Here is a 24,381-nt window from a genome sequence, read left to right as displayed (position 1 = left end):
AAGAAATATCGTGAATTTTGCAAAACCTTGTGATTCTGCATCAAAATCGAAATCTTTTTCAGATCCGCAAATTTTTTTTGCTGAATCTTATCCCCCCCCCCTTACCTAAGAGACTCGAACTGAAGTGTAAAAGCAATTAGCCCTACAACTCTTCATAAATTTATAATAACTTATGTAAATTCGGTCTTAGTGCAAAATTTTCATACAAAAAACGTTGAAACTGCGTTGAAAAAATAATGTCAGAGAGGAAGTTCAACTTTCAGATTCTAAATTTTCAGAAAATCATAAATAATTTAGTAATTGATTCAAATTTTATTTTTAAAGGAGAGTAAAAAATAAAAAAACAATATGTTTTCTTTGCCCAGAAAGCAGCCTCAAAAATTCTCCTCTTGGTGCGTAGCAACGGAGAAGCACGTTTCGCTGTCTTGTCATTCACTCAGTTTCTCCATGGTTGTTTTTAATTGTTTCGCCTTATGGCGAGGTAATTTGGCATTCTTTTAAACTTTCCTTTGGCATTCTTTTAAACTAATGTCTTTATTGCGACCCTATTTACGACCCAATTTTTTCGAAATTTTGTCTATTTTATGGGGTAGGATTCCAAACATATAAAAAATATAAATATAGATTTATTCAGAGTAAGTACGCTGTTGTGTCTGATTTCCTAAATTGATTAATAGTTAGCACTAATTAATTAGCATATTTGAGGGCACCCCCGAGAACCATTAAGATTGACAGTTTGTGAAAATCTGATCATTAGAACGAAAGTTATTCAGGGTAATATCTTTTTTTTTTCTTCTTATTTTGCAGACTATACAATCTGCATCATCTCTGATGATAATTACTCGCGTAATGTGCCTACTTAATAATACTTATTTTTATTTCTAGGTTGCAAGGACCAGAAGGCACGCCACATCAACGATCCTCACCTGGGGTAAAAAGGGCCACTTGGACTCAAACCTCATTCACCCCGGCCACCTGACAGGACTGCGACACCATAGCAGTAGACGGGTTTAGTCTTTGTCCTAAGGGGAGTTCTTTAAATAGACAAACTATAAAGTTGCTGTCTCGTTTCTACCTGTTCCCGTGATCTTTTGCACCGTGCACACATTCGTTGTGTAAAATGTAAGTGTGGTTAGTTTTTTAATAAATTTTCATTGAATTTTATTATTTGAAATTCCAATCACCACATTTGTTCCCTTATTTCTCTTTTCAATTTTTTCAGAACAATTTGTGACCTTTTTTTCCGGATAGGGAAGATTGATGACGTTGGTTGAGGTGTACAAACGATAATTCAGGTATGAATTTCATTCTCATGTTCCATGTTTAATTTTATGATCACCTGTTTCAAACAAAGATTAAATTCAAGTTTCACTTCTCAACTCTTCATTTTTTTTTAAAAAAAAAACTCTTAACGTCGCTACCTGTTTTTTTTGCTAGCTTTTTTTTCTTCTCAAAACTGCACATTTCAAAACACATATTTTCTTAAACTTTTGCTCCAATAAACCTGAATTTTGATGCACACAATCTTATTCATTAATTTAAAAACAGATTTTCCTTTTGTCCAAATAGTTATTCGAAAAAAATTCAATAATATAATTGCGTGTCTTTTATGTTCTTTTCTGAGAATTCCTCCTATGACAGCCTAACGAACGGACAATTTTCTGGCAATTTATAAAATGATTTAAATTGCAATAAAAATTATAGGAGATCGGTAACTTTCATTTGATCACCAAAATTTTTTTGTTTTCTTGGCCGCTAAAATTGGCTAACACAAGATTTCGCTGAGTTTGGATAAAATAATCAAAAGTTTGAATTTAATATCGAATTTAGAAAGTCGATATCTCAATAAATGTTTCAATATTCCACAAATAAAGATATAATAATATTTAAGAACTATAATAATTAATGTACTAAAAGATATAATAACAATATTCAAATTAATTTTAGCTACTTTTCGATGAAAGAAAAAAAACAGAAATTTAAATTTTGGCTCCAAATTTAAGCCCAGCTTGCGACACTGTTAACAAATAAAAGATATTTGTTTGACCATTTGCAAAAAAAATATTGAATTGAAAGAATTTTAACTATGTTTTGATTTACAAAACACTTCATTTTTTTCTTGCTGCATTTTATCCTATTTACTTTAAAATCAACCTAAAACAGCTCATTATATATTATGCACACATTACATATTATATACACATTACATATTACATAAAACATATTGTAGTTACGTTCTAAGTCATACAAGTTGCACTTCTTATTGCTCCTGCTTAAACACTCATCAAACATTGTGCTGAATCCTTTTATCAGGAATTTTCTATAAAACTCTAAAGTTTATTAAAAATACTAATAAGAATATATTTGGTTGCAAAAGTTTGGAAATGGATTATTATAATTTCAAGAAGTTTAAAATTATTGTTCTTAACTCTTCTAAAGTTAACTTCTGTTTCTCTTATAAAGTAACGATTTTTCAAATCATACCATGTTATGTACAGTGCCCTAGAAAATATATCACTCTGAATAACTTCTGTTCTAATTATCGGATTCGTTTGTCAATCTTAATGGTTCCTGGGGGGGTGACCTCAAATATACTAATTATTTAGTGCTAACTATAAATTAAGTGATGAAATCGGACACAAAAACGTACTTTCTCTGAATAAACATATTTTTTTGACTTATTTGGATTCTTAACCTATATTATACGGGAGGTAGCCGCAATCTGGAAAATATGGTTCTTATAGTTTGGTCAGGAGAGCGATCCAAAGTTCAGAAACCTTAATGTTAATTTCACTTTTCGCGTTTTTAGACATATTTTTAAAACTAAGTAATCAATTCAAAACAAATTACCCCCACTCATAAAACCAGTTTACATAAAGTTAATTTCACGCAAAAAGTAATTTTAAATAATTATTTATTATTTTTTATTATTTAATTTATTCATGGCTGGAAAAATTTTGAATTAGATGTTTCTTTAAAACCACTTTCATCTACATATTTTACCATTGAAACGTATAAAATTAAAACTGTTTTTACTTAGCAGAAGCAGAGAAAAATTTATTATTTTTAAAAAAATAATTTGGTGACAACGAAGAAATATTTAAAGGGGACGATTAAATGGGGCTAAATTAAAAAGAACTTGACTTACACACGAGTAGCATGAAGTTTCTTTTTTTTCCCGCTAGTAACAGATAGCTAATCCATTTTTTTCCTATTCATTTGTAAAATACGATGTTTCTTTTTAGTTGTCTAAAAATTGATGCGTAATTTAGTTAAGGGATTTGAATAATACATTTTATTGAATACAAAACACTTTATTCTATACATCAGCTTTTTTTAATTCTATTTTTTATTTTGTTCTTTAAATAATTGATACAATTTCAATAATATACATACGTATGCATAGATATGGAAAAATACATTTAACAATTTCTTCAATACATATTTCATAATTATTAATACGAATACGTAGTCAACATTTTTAAACACCTTAAAATTTCTCAACATCTTACATATTGCCTTAATCTTTAAAAAAATTAATTAATTACCTGTCCGCGCGTGTTTCGCTGAATTATTTTACCAACTATATAATTAAATTTTAGCAATTCTCAAATTCTTATTCTTTACGCTACCACGTAGATTATTTTTTCAATAATTCACGAATCATTTTTTTTAGTACTTTAATTTAGGTTTTCCTTTTAAAGAAAATATCATTTTTAAGCTGTCAAGATTTTGTGAAAAAAAACTTAAAAATTATTGTCAGCTAGCTGAGAATTAAACCTTTTTAAGAAATTAAAAAGCATTCCGCTGTTTAAATTTAAACGATGCAAAACAGCTAATTATTTACTAAGCATACTATTTTTTTAAAATTGAGGATATTTATTGATTGTCTTTTTATTGTTTCTTATTTATTTAAGTAATGAAAAGTAAATGCAGATATGTGGACAGCGAAAAAATTCAACATATTGCTTTGTTTTTTAAATGAACAAAAAATTATGGACTTACAATTTTGTAATTGACGTTTAAACTTATCTTCTCCCGCAATCTTTTGGAAAGTTTCCCTTTTAAAAAGGTTAATGTTGAAAAAATTTGCTTAAAAAAGCTGTTAATATTATTTCCCAACTTTATCACAGTTCAAAAAAAATATTGTTATATCAGAAAAAGGCTCACTTTTATTAAAGAGCAAATACTAAAAATAGAAAATTGTAGAAAATATACGTGGTAATTGTAGGATTCCAAAACCGTGCTATTTTTAGAATCATCATCTCAAACAATTGCTCTTTTTCTAATTATAGAATTCCCTAAAAACTAAAATAAGATATATTAAGAGATTTTGGATAGCAAATTATGTTATAGCTGTAATTAATATGTTCAGCAAATAGTATTAATATATTTTTTTAGAAATCATAAATGGAAATTGTTCTTTTATTTTGCCGTTAAAAGACAAGAATGTTGTTTTATTTATGCTCAATTGAAACGTGGCAATTAACCGCAGAATTTAAATCTGTTTGGACGCAACATTTAGTAGCCTGAAACAGTTAGAAACAATTGAACTTATTAAAGTATTAGAAATTAAACTTATTCCTTTATTTTGATAAGAGAGGCAGGAAAGATGAGGAAAAGTAGTGAAAACCCCATCATACTTACCATTCATATTTGAGTATCATATCTTTAGTATTAATCATATTACTTCACTAATTTAAGCAAGAAAATAAAATAAAGGGTAAAATATAAACACTATTGAAATACGTCCTTAAGTATACTCAAAAACATATGTAGAATAGATTTTAGATCGATGATTAAAATATATATTTTGCAAACATTTCGAATAAGGCGGAGGCGTTAATTTGTTAGAAATAATTGTTTTTGTAACTACTTTGATTCCTGAGGAGAGGGATCATTCATTCTATTTTTGAAACTTCAATTATAGACAGAACTGTTCAATATTCTAAAAAGAAAATTTCAGAGAATTAGTCAAAAAATAAGCAAAACAACGAAACAAATAAAAATACATTGCTTTGAATTTTTTTTAGAAAGTCTAAACAAATTATATATTCTTTTTTTTTTTCAATCTGAGAGCCTTACCCATTGTTTTACGTAAAACTAATTTTAACATCGGTGAAGTATTTTAATTTAAAAAACTGTGTTACTTAATGAATTATCCCTAGAAACTGAAGGGAGAAGATAAGAAATTTCCTTATATTCACAAAACTATGTAAATTTGAATTAAAGCTGGCATGTTTTGTGCGCTCAAAAATCCACGTTATGAGTCATTAACGTCTAGCGAGCCCTGAGAATGGCAACGTTTGAAGCAACTGTTTAGCTCGTTCAAGAATAGGCACTGATTAAGACTTCGCAGACGTGAATGAAGAAAACTAAAGTGATTGAAATAAAAATGTAAAATGAATAAATAATAAAATGCCAACGAAAAATGGAAAATAAAAGTGAAAAGAGGAAAAGAGAGCCTAGAGTGAAGGAGAGAATGAATTCCTTTCCAGTGTAACATTGGCTATATTATTTTATAATCGTCGTGGAACAGCCGACACAATTTTGAGTTTTCCTTGTAATTTTGAACCCTGTCCAGAAGACAAGGGACCTTCTGGGTCAAGCAGTAGGAGGAATTTGCCTTCATGGAGGACTTTTTTTATTGAACTAAACCGCATTTCCGTTACATGGAGAGGATAACCTCCCATGGTTAGCCTGACTGCAAGAGGACTCTAACACATGATTTGTCTACCACTGACGCTATTTCACGTCAGCACTATGGTCGGTGCAAGCCAGATAAGGAATTCGAATCGACCAGCCATCGCTAGAATTCGAACAAGGTTCACCTCAATGAAAGGCTAACGCTCAATCCCTTGAGCCATCAACATTCTCAACCTTGGCTATAATATATAAACCAGACGGGTTTATATATTAGATAAAGGAACATGGTAATCCTCTTTTCAAAAATGGGGTAAATCTGTTGCTGCACATTCTTTGCTGCAACCATTACATTTCGTAAGGACCTTACGAATTCTATTTAAAAGGAGACTATCGTATCAAGTATCTATGTAATGAAGGTAAGAATCGTAAAATAAGAGGAATAAAGCAATGGAATTATAGTAACAATATTTGGTGATCATAACTGTTAAACATGTTGAATGACATTTTATGACGAATTTACGAAAATCCGTTTCAGAATGTTATAAAAACATCAGGATGCTAATTGCAAATTTTCTTGATCTAATGAAAGCCACGTAACTCCCATATTTGGTAGAATGAAACGATTTTTTTTTAAAAATGAATAATACAATATTCTTAAACATACGTATTTCAGTATTTTTACATGTAACATTTGTTAATTTTAACAGTTATGAAGAAAATATCGTGAACTGTTTAAAATTTTGAATGTGTATTATAATCTTTTTATAAGACCTTTTTCGTGATTTGCCCTACAACTATGCAAATTTGGTAGTATACGATATACGATAAGTATAAGTATACGATGCGATAAGTATACTAACCGGATTAAGTATACGATAATGCAAATTTGGTTTAAGTATTAAATCTTAATACTTAAAGGAGTTAAAAAAAGAACGTGAAAAATACGAGTAATGTTTTATAAAAAGTTCATGTGATCAAATACTAAAATCTTGCATAATTATAAATAATTTATAAATTGATTTAAATTTTATTTTTAAAGGAGATGAAAACGAAAGCAATATTTGCTTTTTGAGCAGAAATCTACTAAAAACAAATATTTTCCCTAGAAACTTCAAGATATTAAAAGATAAAAAAAAATTTAAAAAGTACGATTCACTGCAAAATGAAGAAATTCACAGGTTACTCATTGGCAAAATGGTTGTGGTCTAATTTTTTTTTTTTTTTTTTTTTTTTTGGAAAAGAAACTTCAATCATCTTGGACATCTTTAACTGTTAATCCTGAACTGCTCGGTACACAATTTCTCAAACATATTTAAATGCTACTCAGACACATTCTGTGTAAATTCTTTTGATGACTGAATAGACATTGAACATCCAATATAGATCAATATTAACATTTTTAGATTGGTACAAGAGGGTTTGAAGGAGATTGTAAGCTGCATCATACACCCGTTTCGGATTAACAAGTTTATACATGAAATATGACTTAGAAAGCTAGGATTTTTCTTTTTTTCAAATTTACATGAACAGTGAATGAATCACTTATATTGCGTGGATGACAGTCTACGGCCTTGTGCAAGTTATTGGTTACGTTGACAATGTATTCCTTTTATAAATAATTTATATTGCGTGGAAGACAGTCTACGGTCTTGCGCAAGTTATTGGGTATGCTGACAATGGATCCTTATATCCCTAACTCAGGGGTCCCTATATAATTTATTCCCTATATAATTTAGTTGGTCCCTATATAAATTCTCATCGACCCCTATATAATTTTTCGAAATCTCCATCGACCCCCGCAAAAGTAATTTTCTGTTAATTAAAATAAAACTCTATTAGATACTGTGTTTGTACATTTATTTTATGATTTTAAACATTTATTAAAGTAATAGTACATTGTGTAACAATAGTTAAATGAAAAATATATTAACATTGAAATTTAAATACCTTATTATTAAATAATAAGTAATTATGCATAAGTAGATATAATAAGTAAAATAACTAAAGATTTACTGCTTCTTGATCAATGAGATGGGTGTTTTTTTTGCAAGGTTCGCTATATTGTGTTCAAAATTGGTCAATTTTGTAATTTTCGTAAAAAAATACAAAGTGTGCTATAGTTTTGTCGCGGACAGTACTAATCCATATTATTAATGCTTACCTACTTTTTTGTGCATTGATAATTAAAATTGATATAAACCAAACGAATGGTTTTATTGAAGCAATAACTAATTATCCAAAACCATAAAAGTTTTAATAATGACACTGCAAATATTCAACACAGTTTGCAAAGATAGCTGAAACTGCGTAAGATATTTGTATTTGTAACGTCAATGCTCGTCACACGTGACATTTGGACAAGCGCACATATGCATATGACTTATAAACCGCGCTGAGTTCGTGCCACTGAACGGTGGTACGTAAATACTTGTTTCACCCCAATAAATATGCGTTTATTAATTTATGTTTTATAAAAAAAACTGATATTGCGACACTTTAAAAGAAAAATTCACAAATTTTACATACTTAATTAGGTATGTGTGATTTGCGTATTGAGAACTGTTTTTTTTTTCGACCCACAATCGACCCTTCCGATTCGGATCGACCCCCATTCGCCCCCTGTCTCAGATAGACCCCCGTTTTTGTTAAATAGACCCTTGGGGATCTATATAGACAACTTTGGCGACCTCTGCCCTAACTGGTGATCAGCACCAAGTTTCCGTATTTGCATGAAAGGGGTTCGGAGAGTCACCATTCGCTCTTTGGTAAGGTTCAATTCTCTCAACCACTTCGGTACTTTTGTGAGGGACGGGCTTCACGTTTGCGATTGCGAACGGAACTCTTTCGTTTTTCCTTCTATGTGTAACGCTTAAGGTATTCCCGTTTACACTCTTTGGCTTTTTCAGCCTCGGTAAGTTTAGACCTTGGCATCGTTTTTTTTTTCTTGCTTCAACTCTGACTTTTGGGAACGTGTCAATGAGTTTGGACCGCCTTTGTTTGTGATATTCGCCTGAATTAGTATTGAAAAAATGATCCAGTTTGAAATGTAGATTAGAATTTCTATTTCTTAATTAAAACAATAAAAAAAACAAAAATATTGTTCAAATAATGAAATTATCTTTTATTCACAACTCAGAAAGTATTTATGGGATCTCTCTGGTCCCATATTAAAAAATAAGCTCACTAACTTAATGCATAACAAAGTTAAAAGTGAAAAAAAAGAATTCTAAAAAAAATTATCAAACTGCAGCTCTCGCCATAGCAACGCATGAGCTGTTTACTATTACTCTTGATTATTGTAGTTAAAAAGTGAGGACGCCATGAAATTCAAACAAAGACCCATTTTGCCAAAGGGTAAAAAAAGGCCTTTTCGATTGGAGTTAACACAAAGTTCGCTTCCGTTTTTATTTCATTCTTTTTTTTATTCTCTCAGCTGGGTTACTTCGCAACGGAGTATTTTTCTCTTGTCGATAGCGCAGTTAGAGTATGGTTATATTGAATTTCTTCTTCTGGTACGGCGATAGTTCTTGGCCTCTTTTTAGGACAATACTAAATATATATATATAACTTAATAGCACCCCAAATTTTGATCCAATTTTTTCGAAATGTTATTTACCCCCCTCCCTTACTTAGAGAATCAGAAATCCAAATATGTAAAAAAAAATATGTTTTTCAGAGAAAGTGCATTTTTGTGTCTGATTTCGTATTTTAATTGCAAGCATTTATTAATTTTATAACCCCCGTTGAGCAGCCGACCCAATTTTTTGGGTTTACGACTGCTAATTTTCAACTCCGTTGCCCTGTAGTTTTGAACCCAATCCAGAACTCCTGGATCGAGTATTGGGAGAAATTTGTCTTCGTGGAGGACTTTTTGATGGAGCTAACCCGCATTTGCGTTACATGGTGAGGAAGACCTCGAGTACCTCCCACGGTTAGCCTGACGGTAAGGGGACTCTAGCCCATGATCCGTCTGCCACTGAGGATATTTCACGTCAGCACTATTGTCGGTGCAAGCCGGATGCGGAATTTATGTCGACTGAGATTTGAACCCGGTTCGCCTTATTGGAAGGCGATCGCTCAATGCTCTGAGCCATCGCATTAGCATATTTTAAGTCACCTCAGAAACCGTTAAGATTGACACTTAGTACATGAAAATCAGATCATTAGAACGAAAGTTATTCTAGGCAATATCTTTTTCTTTGCGTACTGTACTATGTAATTAACATTATAAAGTTTCTTTAACATTATTTGAATTTTTTTTAAATATTTTATTTTAATGAAAATTGCTTGTATTTATTTTAACCTATCTTTTTTTATTGGTTTGAGCAACAAAATATAATAATTGTATATGCTTGTACACAACATTGAAAAATTTACCCCTATGACACTTTGTTTAAATTCTAGCCAATTTTTCATTGACTAGTTGTTGATTTAAAGTTGAGAGCAATTAAAGGTTTTTAAGATGCTCATCAGTGGGGAATGAACGGTACTTTTTTTATACAATATTTATTACTGATTGAAAATAGGTAGTTAACACATGTTCCTAAACTAAAATAACAAAGATTAAATATGTAATAAGTGCTAAAGTAATTTTTATTTTTTCGAAATGGTTAGTGTTGTCCATTGCAATGCTGCTAACAGAATCGCGGATCACTCAAAATGCCTTCCTAAATCATTTGTAGTGTAAGTTTGCCCACGTCTGCATTTACCAGTCAAAAAAAATCATTTGTCTCTTATCTAAACAATTTTTTTTGGGGGCAAAACAAGTATAAGCTCATTTCTGACCTAAAAACTTGAAAAGTGAACTTTATGTTTGAAAATTAGCCCATTGTAAGAAATCATTAGCCCTACATTTGACCACCAAAAATTTCTTCACCCAATCCCACAGATAAAAAGTTATTTCAAAAACAATCTCTAGATGATTCTATTCCATCAAATTTTAGCCAAGTAGTAAAACGATATCCCATGTAATAATTTGGAATGCTAAACAGCAAAAAGAAAAATTGGCTGAGAAAATTTTTTGTCTAATTTAAAAGGCTGAATAAATTAAAAAATTCGTAAAAAATGACAAAAAAGTGTTTCGGTTTTTTTTTTCTGACCCAGAAAACACGATTAAAATTTACCTCTAAACAATTGCCCTTTGTTTTTTAACAGTTTTTCTATGCGCTAAAAAAATACGGAATAAGTTTCAGCTTATTTTTAACCAAGAAACTACGAATTAGAATTCTTCCTGCAAACGTTAAACTTTTGTAGGAAATCGTTAACCAACCAAATTTTTGTGATTTGAAGTACGTATTTTACATTGTATATTGTAATACTTATTATATATTATATACTTCATATTATTATATACTATATTTTATTTCTAATTGTTTTCCTTGCAATTTTAGGTTTATTTTTGTAATAGAGAAGAGAAAGCCTGTAATGGCAACTAAAATGCTACTATTTGCTACTAAGTTCGATGTGAGGTAACTATGGCTACTATTTTAACAAAAAATTGCTATAGAATGACAATTAATAGAAAAAGGACAATTTTAAAAAATAGTAAGTTAAAGAAATTATTATTGCCAATCTAGTAACTTGCGCCATAATATCTAATAAACAAATTTGTATAAAAATATCAGATTTTAAAAAATCGTATGGAAATGACTGAAAAGCAATTGATAAATTTATTTAAAAAAAATACACGGAAACAAATTTGAATTTGTACTAAAAGTGTCGTGAGCAATATCAAAAAAGTGATTATTCAATTTTTTAATCGCGTGTCGCTGTAGCATATATCAGAATCTTACTTTTAAAGAAACAAAGCAGGACCAAAAAATGATTAGTAAACGACGTCGATGCATTAGTGAATGTTTCAAACTAAATGCGTCAGAATGTCCTTGCTCTATAATTCGAAATTCAGGCGTCTTAATCTCGTACAAAAAAATATCGGAATGTGAAAAACTAAGAGGAAATGAATACACAAGTGGGCGACCTTTGTGCTAAAATACAAACTAAGGTAAACAACGTTAAAGAGCACAAAAATATTATTATAAATGCAGACAGCCTTACGTTGTTTACATTAGTTTGTAAGAGGATATGGTCAGAAATCGACATGGATTCGCAATGGAATATTCGCTAATTATGCTTGTCAGAATGTGATTATTTTATAAGTCGGAATTAGAGTATCGTAATATGTTGAAAATAGTAGAGTTTCAAAGAACATAGTCGAAAAAAAATTTTTGAAACAATGTAGATTTGCGATCAAAACTTTGATGACGATGAAACTTTGAAACTGTGATGACTGAAATTCGAAATTTGCGTTTCGTAAGCAAAATTTCGGATATGAAACTAAATATTGCAGAAATGGCCAACGGCAATCAAAATTTGCTGCTAAGGAAATTGGAAAGTGTCGTTGATGGAACAAGTATATTGAGGGCAAAAAGAAAAAAGTGATTACTTGAAAGGGATATTTTAACCTTGGACTAATTTTTGGGAATGACCAAAAATAGGTACAAAAAAAATAGTGGTTTTGCAATGAAACTGTCGCTTATTGAGTGTATAAGAAAGTGATAAATCAAATTCAAAATTCGACTATCATAACATCATATTCAAAATGTTTAAATTTCATAAACCACATTGAAATTACGAAAAATAAAAATTCTGACAATTTGTTTAATTAAGCCCAATTATATTTTAAAGTTTTGCAAATATTATTTGATAAAAAAAAATACGCACACACAGCAAATGTAACTATGGATTAAAAAAGAGCTATAGCATAAGCGGATTATTACCCAATATTTTTAAAATTAAAACAGAGGGAAATTGATTTTTTGAAATAATCATGCTTTGCTAACAATAAAATCTTCGCGATGCAATAAATTCAGCTAAGATCACAGTGTAAATAACTGTGACAAATTATAAATAAAATAGCTACGATCAAATTATATATTTTGTTTATTTCCTGTTCAATAAAAAAACAAAGCTCTTAATATAATTAAGTTTTACAAACATAATATCATAACCGATAATTAGAAGAAAAAAAATCTACACATGAATGCATGTAGAACTTTTCAAAATTAAGCAGATTTAAATTTCAAATATTTAGTCGTTCAGGGTACAAAAAATAAATAACGGACCACCCTGATAACTTTTGATCTAATGATCAGATCTTCACGTTCTAGGACTCATTTCTAATGGTTCAAGGGGGTGATTTCAAATATGCGACTTAAAAAGGGCAGAGGCGATATTTTAAAATACGAAATCAGACACTAAAAACTGTCACTGATTAAACAGGCCATTTTTTTCGACGGAATCGGATTTCTGAACCCAAGAATATAGGGGTTAATCACAATTTGAAACTACAGCTATAAAATAATTTACCTAAAAATCTCTTAATATATCTTATTTTTGTATTAACCCTTTGCTGTCGTATGTCTACTCTCAGCCACCAACGTTTTTTTACTATTCCAGCTGTAAGTCTGCTCTCAGCCGCCGTATCAAAGATGTTAGCCACAGCTTAATGGCAAACTACATATATTGCGGCACTGTGAATATGTAAAGAGTAGAGATTGTTCTGAATCTTCAAACAGAAAAAATAAAGACGGAAGACGCCAAACTAATTATTTTTGTGACACTTGTTCTCGAATAACAGGGCTTCATATCGGAGACTGCTTTGAATGATATCACACAATGGAGAACTATTAAAATATATTTTTTAGGCGAAATTAAAACATATTATTGTGTTACATATATCTAAAGTTTACAAAAGAATTAATAAATTTTATTTTTCCTTCGTAATCTTGCATATCATGTTCGTTCGTTCAACGAAAATTGATTCCGAGCAGCATGACACCAGTATGATAAACTTAATACAGCATGATAAACTTAATACGACAGCAAAGGGTTAAGAAAATTCTAAAATTAGAAAAACAAGAAATTTTTGAGATGATTCTAAAAATAGCGCGGTTTTGGAATCTTTCTACAATTTTCAATTTTTAGTGTTTGCTTTTTAACAAAATAAGGCATATCGAGAATTTTCCTGATATGAAAATGTATTGTTTTTATTGTTCTAAATGTATTGTTTCTATTGTTTTATTGTTCTACTGTTTCTATTGTACAATTTTATTTTTAACTTTAAGTAAAGCTTTTCAACATTAACCCTTTTAAGAGGGCAATTTCTAAAAGTTAGCGGGTGAGAACAAATTTAAACATCAAAATAAAATTGTATGTTCATAATTTTTCGTTCATTTCAAAAACAAAGCAATCTGTTGTTTTTTTTTGGTGTGCACACATATGCCTTTACTTTTCATTACTCAAAAAATAAGAAACAATAAAAAAGACAATTTATTTCCATTCTTCGAAAAAAGTATTTGGGGGACCGGAAATTAATGCCGTTTTATCGCATTAATTATTTGTTAGTCTTAAAAAGAAATTCATTATTTTTCGATTCATTTTCGATCCGTCATTTAAATCGATATTTCTAACGAGGGTGAATACATCATTGATTAAAAATAAAATCTTGATAACAAATATCAAATGCATCGAAACGACATCACTTTCCGGTCTCCCTAATAGTGTGCTTAGTAAATAGTCATCTGTTTAGCGTTGAATAATTTTGATCAGCAGAATATTTTTGATTTCTTAACAATATTTAATTCCCAGCTAGCTATCAATAAATAAGGTTAGTACAATGTTTTTTGTTTAATGAAATCTTTTATTCAAATTTCTTTACTGAATACGAATAAATTTTTAAACGAATGGAAAGGAAACATAGTATTTTATAATTAAAAAAAAAGGTATTAGCAATCGGTTATTAGCGAAACAAACATGAATGAAATTTTACGCTACGCGCATATAAAATTAAGTTTTTCGTAGATTATCTACATTTAAATATTAATCTCCCCCAATTTAATATATTTCTCCATTTTTCCAAATTATTTTTTAAAAAACAATTTTAATTTTTCTCGGCTTCTATTAAAAACGGTTGAAACATCAGATTTTGATACAGAAAAATACGTAGATTAAAATGCTATTAAAAAAATTATACTACATAATTCAATTATTTTTTATCCGCAATTAAATCAAATAAACAATTTCATGAAAAATTATTTCATGAAAAATTATTTAAAAAACAATTTCATGAAAACAATCATTTTTAATCATTATCTTTGAGAAAATAGGTTTTATGAATGGGAGCTTTTTTTTAGTGCTTAATTAGTTTTAAAAATATGACTAAAAACGCAAAAAGGGAAATTAACATTAAGGAGTCCTGACTTTGGATCGCTTTCCTGACTAAACTATGAGAACCATATTTCCCAGATTGCGACCATGGCCTATATTCGGAAGGTTAAGAATCCAAATATGTAAAAAAATAATATATGTTTATTCAGAGAAAGTACGTTTCTGTGTCCGATTTCGTAACTTTATTAATAATTATCACTAAGTAATTAGCATATTTGAGGTCACCCCCTTGAACCATTAAGATTGACACTGAAAATTAGATCATTAGAACATGAAAACATGTACGTGATCATTACCCGATCATTAGAACATGTACGTGAAAATCCGATCGTTAGAACAACAGTTATTCAGAGTGATATCTTTTTTTTTGTGCACTGTACCATATAATTAAAATTATCGAGCTTCTTTTACGTCACCTGGATTTTTGGAAAATGTTTTGTTTCAATAAAAGCCCGCATTTAATTTATTTCAGCCGATCTTATTTTAGTGGTTTGAACAAAAAAACTCACCAGCTTTGTATTATATAGCTTAAATTCCAAGCAGGAAACCGATTGCGCTAACCCAGGCATTAGATGTAAAAATTTTAGAATTCGCCTTTGCATTTAACCACCAAAATCAGTTGAAATAAAATGAATTTCGCAATAAAAAAATGAATCGAGTTCATTACCAAAGTTTAAAAAATTATAATATGCAGTAGGAAATTGAAAAAAATTTTTTTTTCTATATTTGAGAAAGACAAATTTATTATTACTAAACTGTTAATTGAACTATGATGAAAATAAAAAATATAATAAAATAAGTATATTAAATCATCTACAAGCAAGAAAATATGTTTCACAAACACATTTCAAAGCAAATTTTGTTTAAATTCTCGCAATAATTGTGCATACACCAATTGTAACATTGAAAAATTAAAACCGATGACACTTAGTTTAAAGTTTTCCTCGGTGGCAAGTTGTAAATCTAAAGTTGAAATTGGTTGGTGGTTTTTAAGATGTTCAGCAGAAGGCAATGAATGGTACTTGTTTTTAAACAATGTTTATTACAGATTAAAAATAGGTAGGTATCACATATTCATAAACTGAAATAACAAAGAATAATGTATAAATTTTAGAATAATTTTTATTTTTTAACGTTGTATAGCGCTGTGCATCGCAATATTGCTAACAGAATCGCGAGTCACTCAGAATGAATTGCCGTATCATTTGTGGTGTCCACCTCTACATTAACCCATCAAAAAATTTCATTTGTCTAATTACTATACAATTTTGTGGCAAAAACAAGTTTTAGCTAACTTCTGACCTAAAAACCAAGAAAGTGAACTTCGTGTTTAAAGATTAGCCCATTGTAAGAAATCATTAGCCATGCATTTGACAATCAAAAACATTTAAATAAAATTACAATTGTCAAAACCCAAACGGTAGTCTAACTAAGGAATTAGCTTAGCTCACTTGCTATTTTCTTTAGCCAAACTGTCAAATTTTATTAAAACATGATTTGGAGAATTAATTTTTAACCGAGATTAAAATTCGCTTTCATACGTTGACCCAAGCAATCAAATCGTTAACCTATTTTAGCCAACAAAATGTTTCCATCCTAATTAAATAATAGCTAATTTTTGTCCAAAAAATCTGAATTTTATTTCCAAATATTATTTTTTTTCCACACAATAAAATCCATCCTGCAGACGTCCAGAATTCATACACGTTATCCATTAGATCAAATATCGACGTCTGCTGGACGTTTTCTAATAACTTAATTATGGATAATCCACAATGGCCTAAGAACAGACGTTTTATAAATAACTATGGTAGACGTAATATGGGTAAAACATGAGGTGAATCTTAAAAGACGTCTGCGAAACAACTATCAAAACACGTCAATCAGATTTCTCCTCGTTGAAAGTTAGACGTAGGATTGATTGAAATGAAATGAATAGCTTTATGAATAAAGACATTTAATAAATACTATTTACATTTATTTACAATTTATACAAAATGTGTTTTAAATTTGGCATAAAAAATTTATGAGGTGTTCAGCAGAAAAACGAAATAAAAAGAAAAGCAGATCCAAAATAGAAAATAAAAGTTCATTGTAGTGCGTCTACCACCAGAATTATATCTGCTATTGAATTCGATGAACGAATACCACTAGTTGATTCATTGATGTTTTATCAGAAACCGAGAGAACTGTATTAAGGTCACCGCACTTTTTGAGTGCTGATCCAGAGAGCTGTATTAAGTTCACGGTCGCGGTCACTCCTGTATTACCTTTAGCAGTCGAGTGTATACGCTGTACGTTGTGTGTGATCGAGACTGAGGAGCAACAGCGTGAGGAGGACAATGTCGCAGTCATAAGTAGCAAGCAAACTGTTCAATATGGACCGTGTTCACATCACGTCCAGGTCACCAATGTGGGAATAGTAGTTATTGACAATGTCAACCTTCATCTATGAAAATTTCCCCCACCATAGAATCGTGTTAAGATGTCTTATATACTAGTGAATTAGAATTATATTTTTGTTGTGGTAGATACACTACAGTACTTCCCCTCTAGAATTATATCTGTGATAGAATTCGATGAACGAATTCCACTAGTTGATTCATTGCTGTTTTGTGAGAAGCCGGGAGAGCTGTATTAAGATCACCGTCCTTTTTGAGTTATGATCGTGGGAGCTGTATTAAGATCACGGAGATGGGTTGAGATAGGTCTTCTTGAAGACATTATTCCCTAACAGCAACTTACTATGTCATAAGCTTACGAATAATAATGTTTACGAACTGTTGAACACGTATTTAAAGAAACTCTGATTTGCATGTTCAGAGTGGCGCTAGTAGTACCAAACTTATGCGCTAAGAGCGAAATCTGAATAGACATAATGTTTTAGTTGTACAAGCAAGGCCACCAAATTTAGTTAATCTCTTTCTTGGTTTTGAGATTTTTTTTCCAGTCAGTTTACTATAGCCAAAGTAAATGTAAACTGATTTTTGACATAGAAGCCACAAGTTTTAGTTTTACCCCAAAACGTTGGCCTGTTATATAAAATGGTTAGAAAAAAACCTTCATTCCAAATAAAAATTAAGGCCAAAACTGCTTTTTCATTTAAATTTTAAAAAATCTGCCACTCTGAAATCAAATTCAAAATTTCACCTCGTAGTGCTAGCTAATATGGACTAACTTCCGGAATCCCAAGTCTGCTCACTAAACTTTTTACATCTTTTAAACTTTTTGCAATTTTTTTTACATCTTTTTGCTGATTAGAGCTAACTTTTAAACTAAATTTACATATTTTGATTTGAAATATTAGTTTATTGAGACTCTCATTTCTTACCCTTATAAAAAGTAATTGCTTAGTCAACACTTCAAAAAAAATAATAATAATACGATGAACGACACAAACTGATTTTTAGCCACACAGAAAAAAAATCAAAAGTTTGAATTTTGTTCAAAAACATTAGCCTATTGTACCAAATCGTGAGCTTACGCTCGATCACCAAAACTTTCTGTTAGCTATTCAAACGAAAAGTTATGACTAAAATAAGTTTTTGCTAAAGGGATACCTGCAAGTGACGTAATATGGGTATCATGATCTAATTTGGTTGTTGACCAAACTTGGTATTTGTTTATTGGTTTCTGTTTACAACTGTGCTCTTTCCATTCTATTTCGAGTAAGCCAAGCCCGTCAAGTATCAATTCTCTTAAGTGACTCATTCTATATTCTTACGCAAATATTTTAATTCTCCGTATATATTTCTTATTTAGCACAGAGATAGGAACGAAGACATTAAGAACATAAACTAATTATGCATTGAAGTTGTCAGATACATTAAACAAAATTATATCACAGTTGCAATAAAATACACAAATAAATATTCTAAGTTAAGTAAAAGACGAAGAGGAGAAAGAATTACATTTCAACGAATTTGATGTGCAATACGACAAGGTATTTAATTAACTTCACTTTAATTATCCTTCTAACTTATGTGGAGAAAATTATCTCGATTTTCTAGTCTAATCTAGTCCTGTCGGGGTGCCTAAGTCCGGAACGGCCCTTTACTCCTTCATCGTGAGATGCGGATCCTTGAGTTCCTTGTTTCCTAAAATTGAGAGTAAAGAATTAGTAATGAGCATATTACTCGAGTAAAATCATATAAAATGATACACGTTGCATTGCATATAGTACTAAACATAAAATATAATAAATGAATACATGAGATACATAAAATAAATAATACATAGAATAAATAAGTAATAAAATTGAACTTTTGGTAAGAAGTTTGTCAAAATATTTGTACGCCCCTGGTACAAATTGTCTAACTATCATTAAACAAGAAGGGATGAGGGCAATCAGTATCGAAAACAAGAAAACAATATTTATTTTAACAAGAAAACGAGTTCCATATTTTCAGGGCGGGACCCTTCAGATTATAAATTTTATAGATTAGAAGACAATTATTACAAGCCAATGCTTACTGCTTGGTAGTTCAATGGTAGACTAAATATCAGCCCTCTAGTGGGGAGATTTAGAATTAATCAAATTTACATCTACATTTCTCAACAATCATCTCATTCATTACATACTCAAGTATCTTGTTTATTTCATTCGTTCTAGTTCATAGTGCCCTTTATCAAAGCTTAGTCAATATTTACAAACATACAAATCAAATGATTTTGTCAACGCTTATATTATATTTACAAGTCAAGTCCGAGTTGTATTTAAATGTCAAGTCCGAGTTATGTTTCATTATATCTGTCTTGTATAATTTTGTCCTTTTTATGCTTATAGAGCCATTTCAAATATTATTGCCGTATCATGTTAGTACCATTGAGTTATTCTCACATGGTCAATGTTACATCACTTGTGAAAAAGTGAGCAACTGGCCTCAGGGAGGCGTCCTCAGCTAAATTTTCAAACTCAAAAATAGAGTCAAAATTTGCTGCTTTGAGGTCCAACGCTTTCTTAAAAAAGTTTCGATTTTGTTTGTTAAAGTGGTGATCGAATCTGCCCAACTAGCTCGATTTTAACACGCTATTTTCCTTATAAATGATTAGCTGGCACTGACGTCATAGATCACATGAGTGGGTGTCTGTGATCTTCTTCTTGAAGTGCTACTACCCAACTATATGTTTAAAAAATGAAAATTTTAATATTGCCTTTAAATTTTGGTCAATGTTAAGACAGCATTAGCCCTGCAGGAAAAAAAATTCTGTCTAAGGCTGATTTTTATAAACACTTGATAAATCTAACCATTTATTTTTTTAAATTCCAAATGCTAAAACTGTATTGTGCCCCCGATTAAGGAAGTCGTTAATTTTACAAAGAAACAAACTTACTAAAATTTTATCAATTTTCCAGAAGTTTTAATTCAGCCACCGTTACCCCATATTTGGAAATCGTTACCCCACCCACTAAAATAAGTAATAGTTAAATCAAAATTTAGCTACTTTTTAACATATAAGCAAGCTCGATTTTGTTCTCTAAATCCTATGCATAAAAATTTTTATTATGCTTTGGAGGACCCACTAAAACTAAGTTACCACCAAAATAAATAAAATAAAGTCTGAATTTTTTCTCCCAAAACAAAACAAAAAGTCGTTAACCTTTCATCTCTTTTGAGTTCCTTCTCGTTTTGTGTGCTTTGAAATACTTATTATAATGTTTGATTTCTCATTGTTTTCTTTTCAATTTTAGGTTGTGGCCTTTATTTTTATGAGGGAAGAGAAAGCCGCTAATAGCAACTAAAATGTTATTTTTTGCTACTAAGTTCGAGGTAAGGCGACTATGGTTACTATTTTTACAAAAAAATAGCTAAATATTTTCTGAAAAATGGCAACTTTGTAAAAAAGATTAATTTAAAAACTTATTGTTGTCAAACTAGTAAGTTGCTCCATATCTAATTATCAGATTTGTATAGAAATAACAAATTTCGAAAAATCATGTGGAAGTGGTCGAAAAGCAATGAACAAATTCATAAGAAATGCTCTGAAGCAGATATGAATTTGTAATAAAAGCGTCGAGAGCAATATCAAAAAGTAATAATTCAGTTTCTTAATCGCGTGTCATAATAATATCATACATACATCAAAATCTTACATTAAAAAAAATGTAGAAAATGGATTAAAAAAATTATCAATAAACAGCGTTGATTTATTAGTGAATGTCGTAAATTAAATGCGTCAGAATAAACTCATTCTATAATTCTAAATTCAGGTGTCGTACGTAATCTCAAATAAAAAATATAGGAACATAAAAAACTATGAGGAATTGATCAGAAAGAGTGATTAAATTCATGAATAAATAGTGCTGCTTATTTTATAAATATAAATTCGAGTATTGTAATATGGTTTTGCAATGAAACTGTCGCTTATTGAGCTCATAGAAAAGTGATAAATCAAATTCAAAATTTGCATATCATAACATTCGAAATGTTGAGATTTCATAAACCTCATTTAAATGACCAAAAAAAGCGATTCAAAAAAACTGTATGGATTTCCAGGGAGTCTGTGTAAATAGACAGTTTATTTCTTTTTAATATTATGTATGTATGATTAAAGTGAGGGTTGGATTATGATAGACCGCAATTGTATAAGCACAAATCACCCTATACAATCCATGGTCGTGAATCACTAGAACACGAAACATGCTGTATCACGAAATGATGGACACACAGAGATGGAATGAAAAAAAAAACGATAAAATGAAAAAAAAATCATTTTATTGAACAAAATGAAATTAAACATCATCACAAGAACTAATCTAACTTGCGGTTGACAACATTAACGCAAGGTGTGACATTGATGAAAACACCATGCATTATGGTGTCAGCAGTACACAGATATCCGGGAAGCACTTTTCTAAGTCGGACATCATATAGGACTGGAATAGTCTGGTTGAAAGGGAGGATTCGATCCCGCCTGTCGAAGACTGCCCGTGTCGTAAATGGTTAGTGATGCACGTTAAATCTGACGAGTCGCAAAGTCCTCCATGTCCCCATAACAAATTAATACCTATGGGGGTAGTGATGGAGGAGTTTCCTTGTCTTCTGGACTGGTTCAAAATGACAAGGCTACGGAGTTGAACATTTGTTGTCATAAACCCAAAATTGGGTCGGCTGTTCAACGACGGTTATAAAATAAAAAATAAAGAATCAGACATCATTTCGAATTCTGCACCGGGCTTGTACCAACCACAGGGCAGACGAAAAATATTCTCAGTGGTAGACGGATCATGGGTTAGAGTCCCCTTGCCCTCAGACTAACCGTGGAAAGTTTTCGTTATTTTCCTCACCATGTAACGCAAATGAGGGTTAGTTCCATCGAAAAGTCCTCCATGAAAGCAAAATTTCTCCCGAATCTTGATCCAGGAGTTCCCTTGTCTTCTGGCCTGGGATCAAAATTACAAGGCCACGGGGTTGAACATTGGCAGTCGTAAACCCAAAATTGGGTCAGCTGTTCAACAAAGGCTACAAAAATAATCAGACATCGTTTAGCACTTTTAACCTCAATCAAATTTCGCCAATTAACAATGGCACCGATCTTTCGCTCTTTCTCCGACAGCTTCGAGCAATGTTATTCTTTTATTTCATTGTCATCGTCTTCCTAAGTTTCGATTTTATTACATTAAAAAAAATGAGCGAAGCAAAAAAGTAAATGAATAATAATAATTAATGGAAGTCACGATGGAAACAATGGATCAGATAGCCCACCACATCTTTATTAAATAAGATATTTAATCGGTTAAAACAACAAAAAAAACAACTTTTATTTGTAATTATTTAACCGCAGCTATTCTGTGTAGATTTTCTTAGGGTACTTATTCTGTTTAGAAATGAATAGAATGAATTTCTTTCCTAATTTAAATAGTTATCCCATGGAACTAGAAATTGGTAACTTTTAGTATACGGAAACTTTTTCTCGTAGACTTAACATGCAATGATTGATTAAGTGTTTTTATCTATTGAAATTTCATAATTTCGAGTACATATTCTTTTCTTTTGCTTTCAAAACTATTCTAAACCGTTCAAAGTATCTTTCATACACAAATACAATGTCAATAAATTATTTATTTTGTAAAATAATTGGATTTTACAAATTATGATAGCTATACTTCATAAGTTATTCGTGTTATTACTTACCGAATAAATCGTTAATTTTTTGAGAAAATATTAGTTTCCTAAAAAATTATTTCTAAGAGAAAATGTGTCAAACAAACTAAAAATAAATTATATTTTTATCTTTAAATAGCGTAATCAGTGCATCAAAAATGTGCTGTTATTTGGCGTAATTTTCTGTCTCTTGTGCTGGGAGAAGAAAAACGAGACATAACGTAATTAAATATTGATCCCATAGCAACAAGAAAAATTCGAATACACTGCAGTTTATTCATTTTCCAATTGTAATTAAACTGATTTATTGTTTTTATTTATCATCAATTTATCAATTTATACTCTCAATTTAAATGCTATTTTAGTTTTATTTTCAATAATATAATCGCGTGATACTTATAAACACCGACCCGGACGAAGAAAAAGATATTGTGTCGAAGCGTCGCCAAGAGTGATAACTATTCCATTGTCTTTCGCAACCCCGCTTCTTTATACAATTTTGAAACCATTGTCGTAACGCACTAAGAATTTGACAGCAGGAAGTCTAGATTTATGATAACGATGAAATGGGAAAGGCAAGAGTATTCTCATGTCTAGGAGGGGGGGGGACTTTAGAAATCAAAATTAAATAATTTTAAAAATTTATCTAATTTTGAAAATAAGATACAGTCAAACCCCGCTACAGTGAACACTGTTTATAGTGAACTCCCGGATATAGTGAACGAAATGTTCGCTCCCGTGCCTTGCTACGCACGTATACTGTTATTTTTTGTGAATATAGTGAACCAAAATAAGAAAGGATGTTGGATATTATGAACTTTTTTCTGTCATCGACTGATTAATTTTCTTCATTTTTTTGCAATAATTTTGAAATTTCTACTTCAAAATAAATACATATACCGATTTTTAAAAACATCTACAGCAATAAGCATTTTTCTTGTTTGCTTCTTTATTGAATAGCATTATAGAATTGGTTCAGCATTCAAAGAAGCCGTAATCTTCCAGTATCTGGACAAATGCTCCAAATCAAAGCTGATGATTTTGCTAAGTGATTTAGTGAGATTACTTTTATGTGCTCGAATGGATGGTTAAGCAGGTTTGAAAACCGGAATAACATAAATTCAGGAAAAATTATCGGAGAGTCGGGAAGAATGTTTCCATATCTGATGTTGGAGGATTGCTCATCAGCTAAAGGTTACTAATTTTTTTTTTTTTTAGAAAGACAAGGAGTAAGGACACATATTTTGTTCACTTACACATATTTTGATACAACCTATTATTTTCAGTCATTTTTGTATTTCATTTAATTTGTCATTTATTTAAATAATGTGTAATAAAAGGGGAGAGTTTGGAAGGATTAAATAAAATTGTTTGCGGAACGGATAGAGTGAAGCCCCGGTTATAG

General features: G+C 30.5%; 1 long non-coding RNA gene across 2 annotated transcripts; it reads left to right on the top strand.

Moving 5' to 3' along the window:
• The first annotated feature begins 891 nt into the window (after window positions 1-891).
• LOC147816668 (uncharacterized) lies at window positions 892-20,648 on the top strand. 2 transcript variants are annotated; one of them, XR_015435787.1, is made up of 4 exons: window positions 892-1,122; window positions 1,223-1,295; window positions 11,037-11,114; window positions 20,564-20,648. It is a non-coding gene; the product is annotated as an uncharacterized LOC147816668 (long non-coding RNA). The 2 variants fall into 2 exon arrangements; XR_015435789.1 differs by lacking the exon at window positions 20,564-20,648 and adding an exon at window positions 13,102-13,428.
• Window positions 20,649-24,381: the final 3,733 nt, after the last annotated feature.

Source organism: Parasteatoda tepidariorum, chromosome 1 (genome assembly GCF_982258835.1).
Source record: "Parasteatoda tepidariorum strain Cologne lab strain chromosome 1, Ptep-v5.0, whole genome shotgun sequence".
Lineage (NCBI taxonomy): Eukaryota > Metazoa > Arthropoda > Arachnida > Araneae > Theridiidae > Parasteatoda > Parasteatoda tepidariorum.
This window is presented reverse-complemented; position numbering and strand designations above follow the sequence as displayed.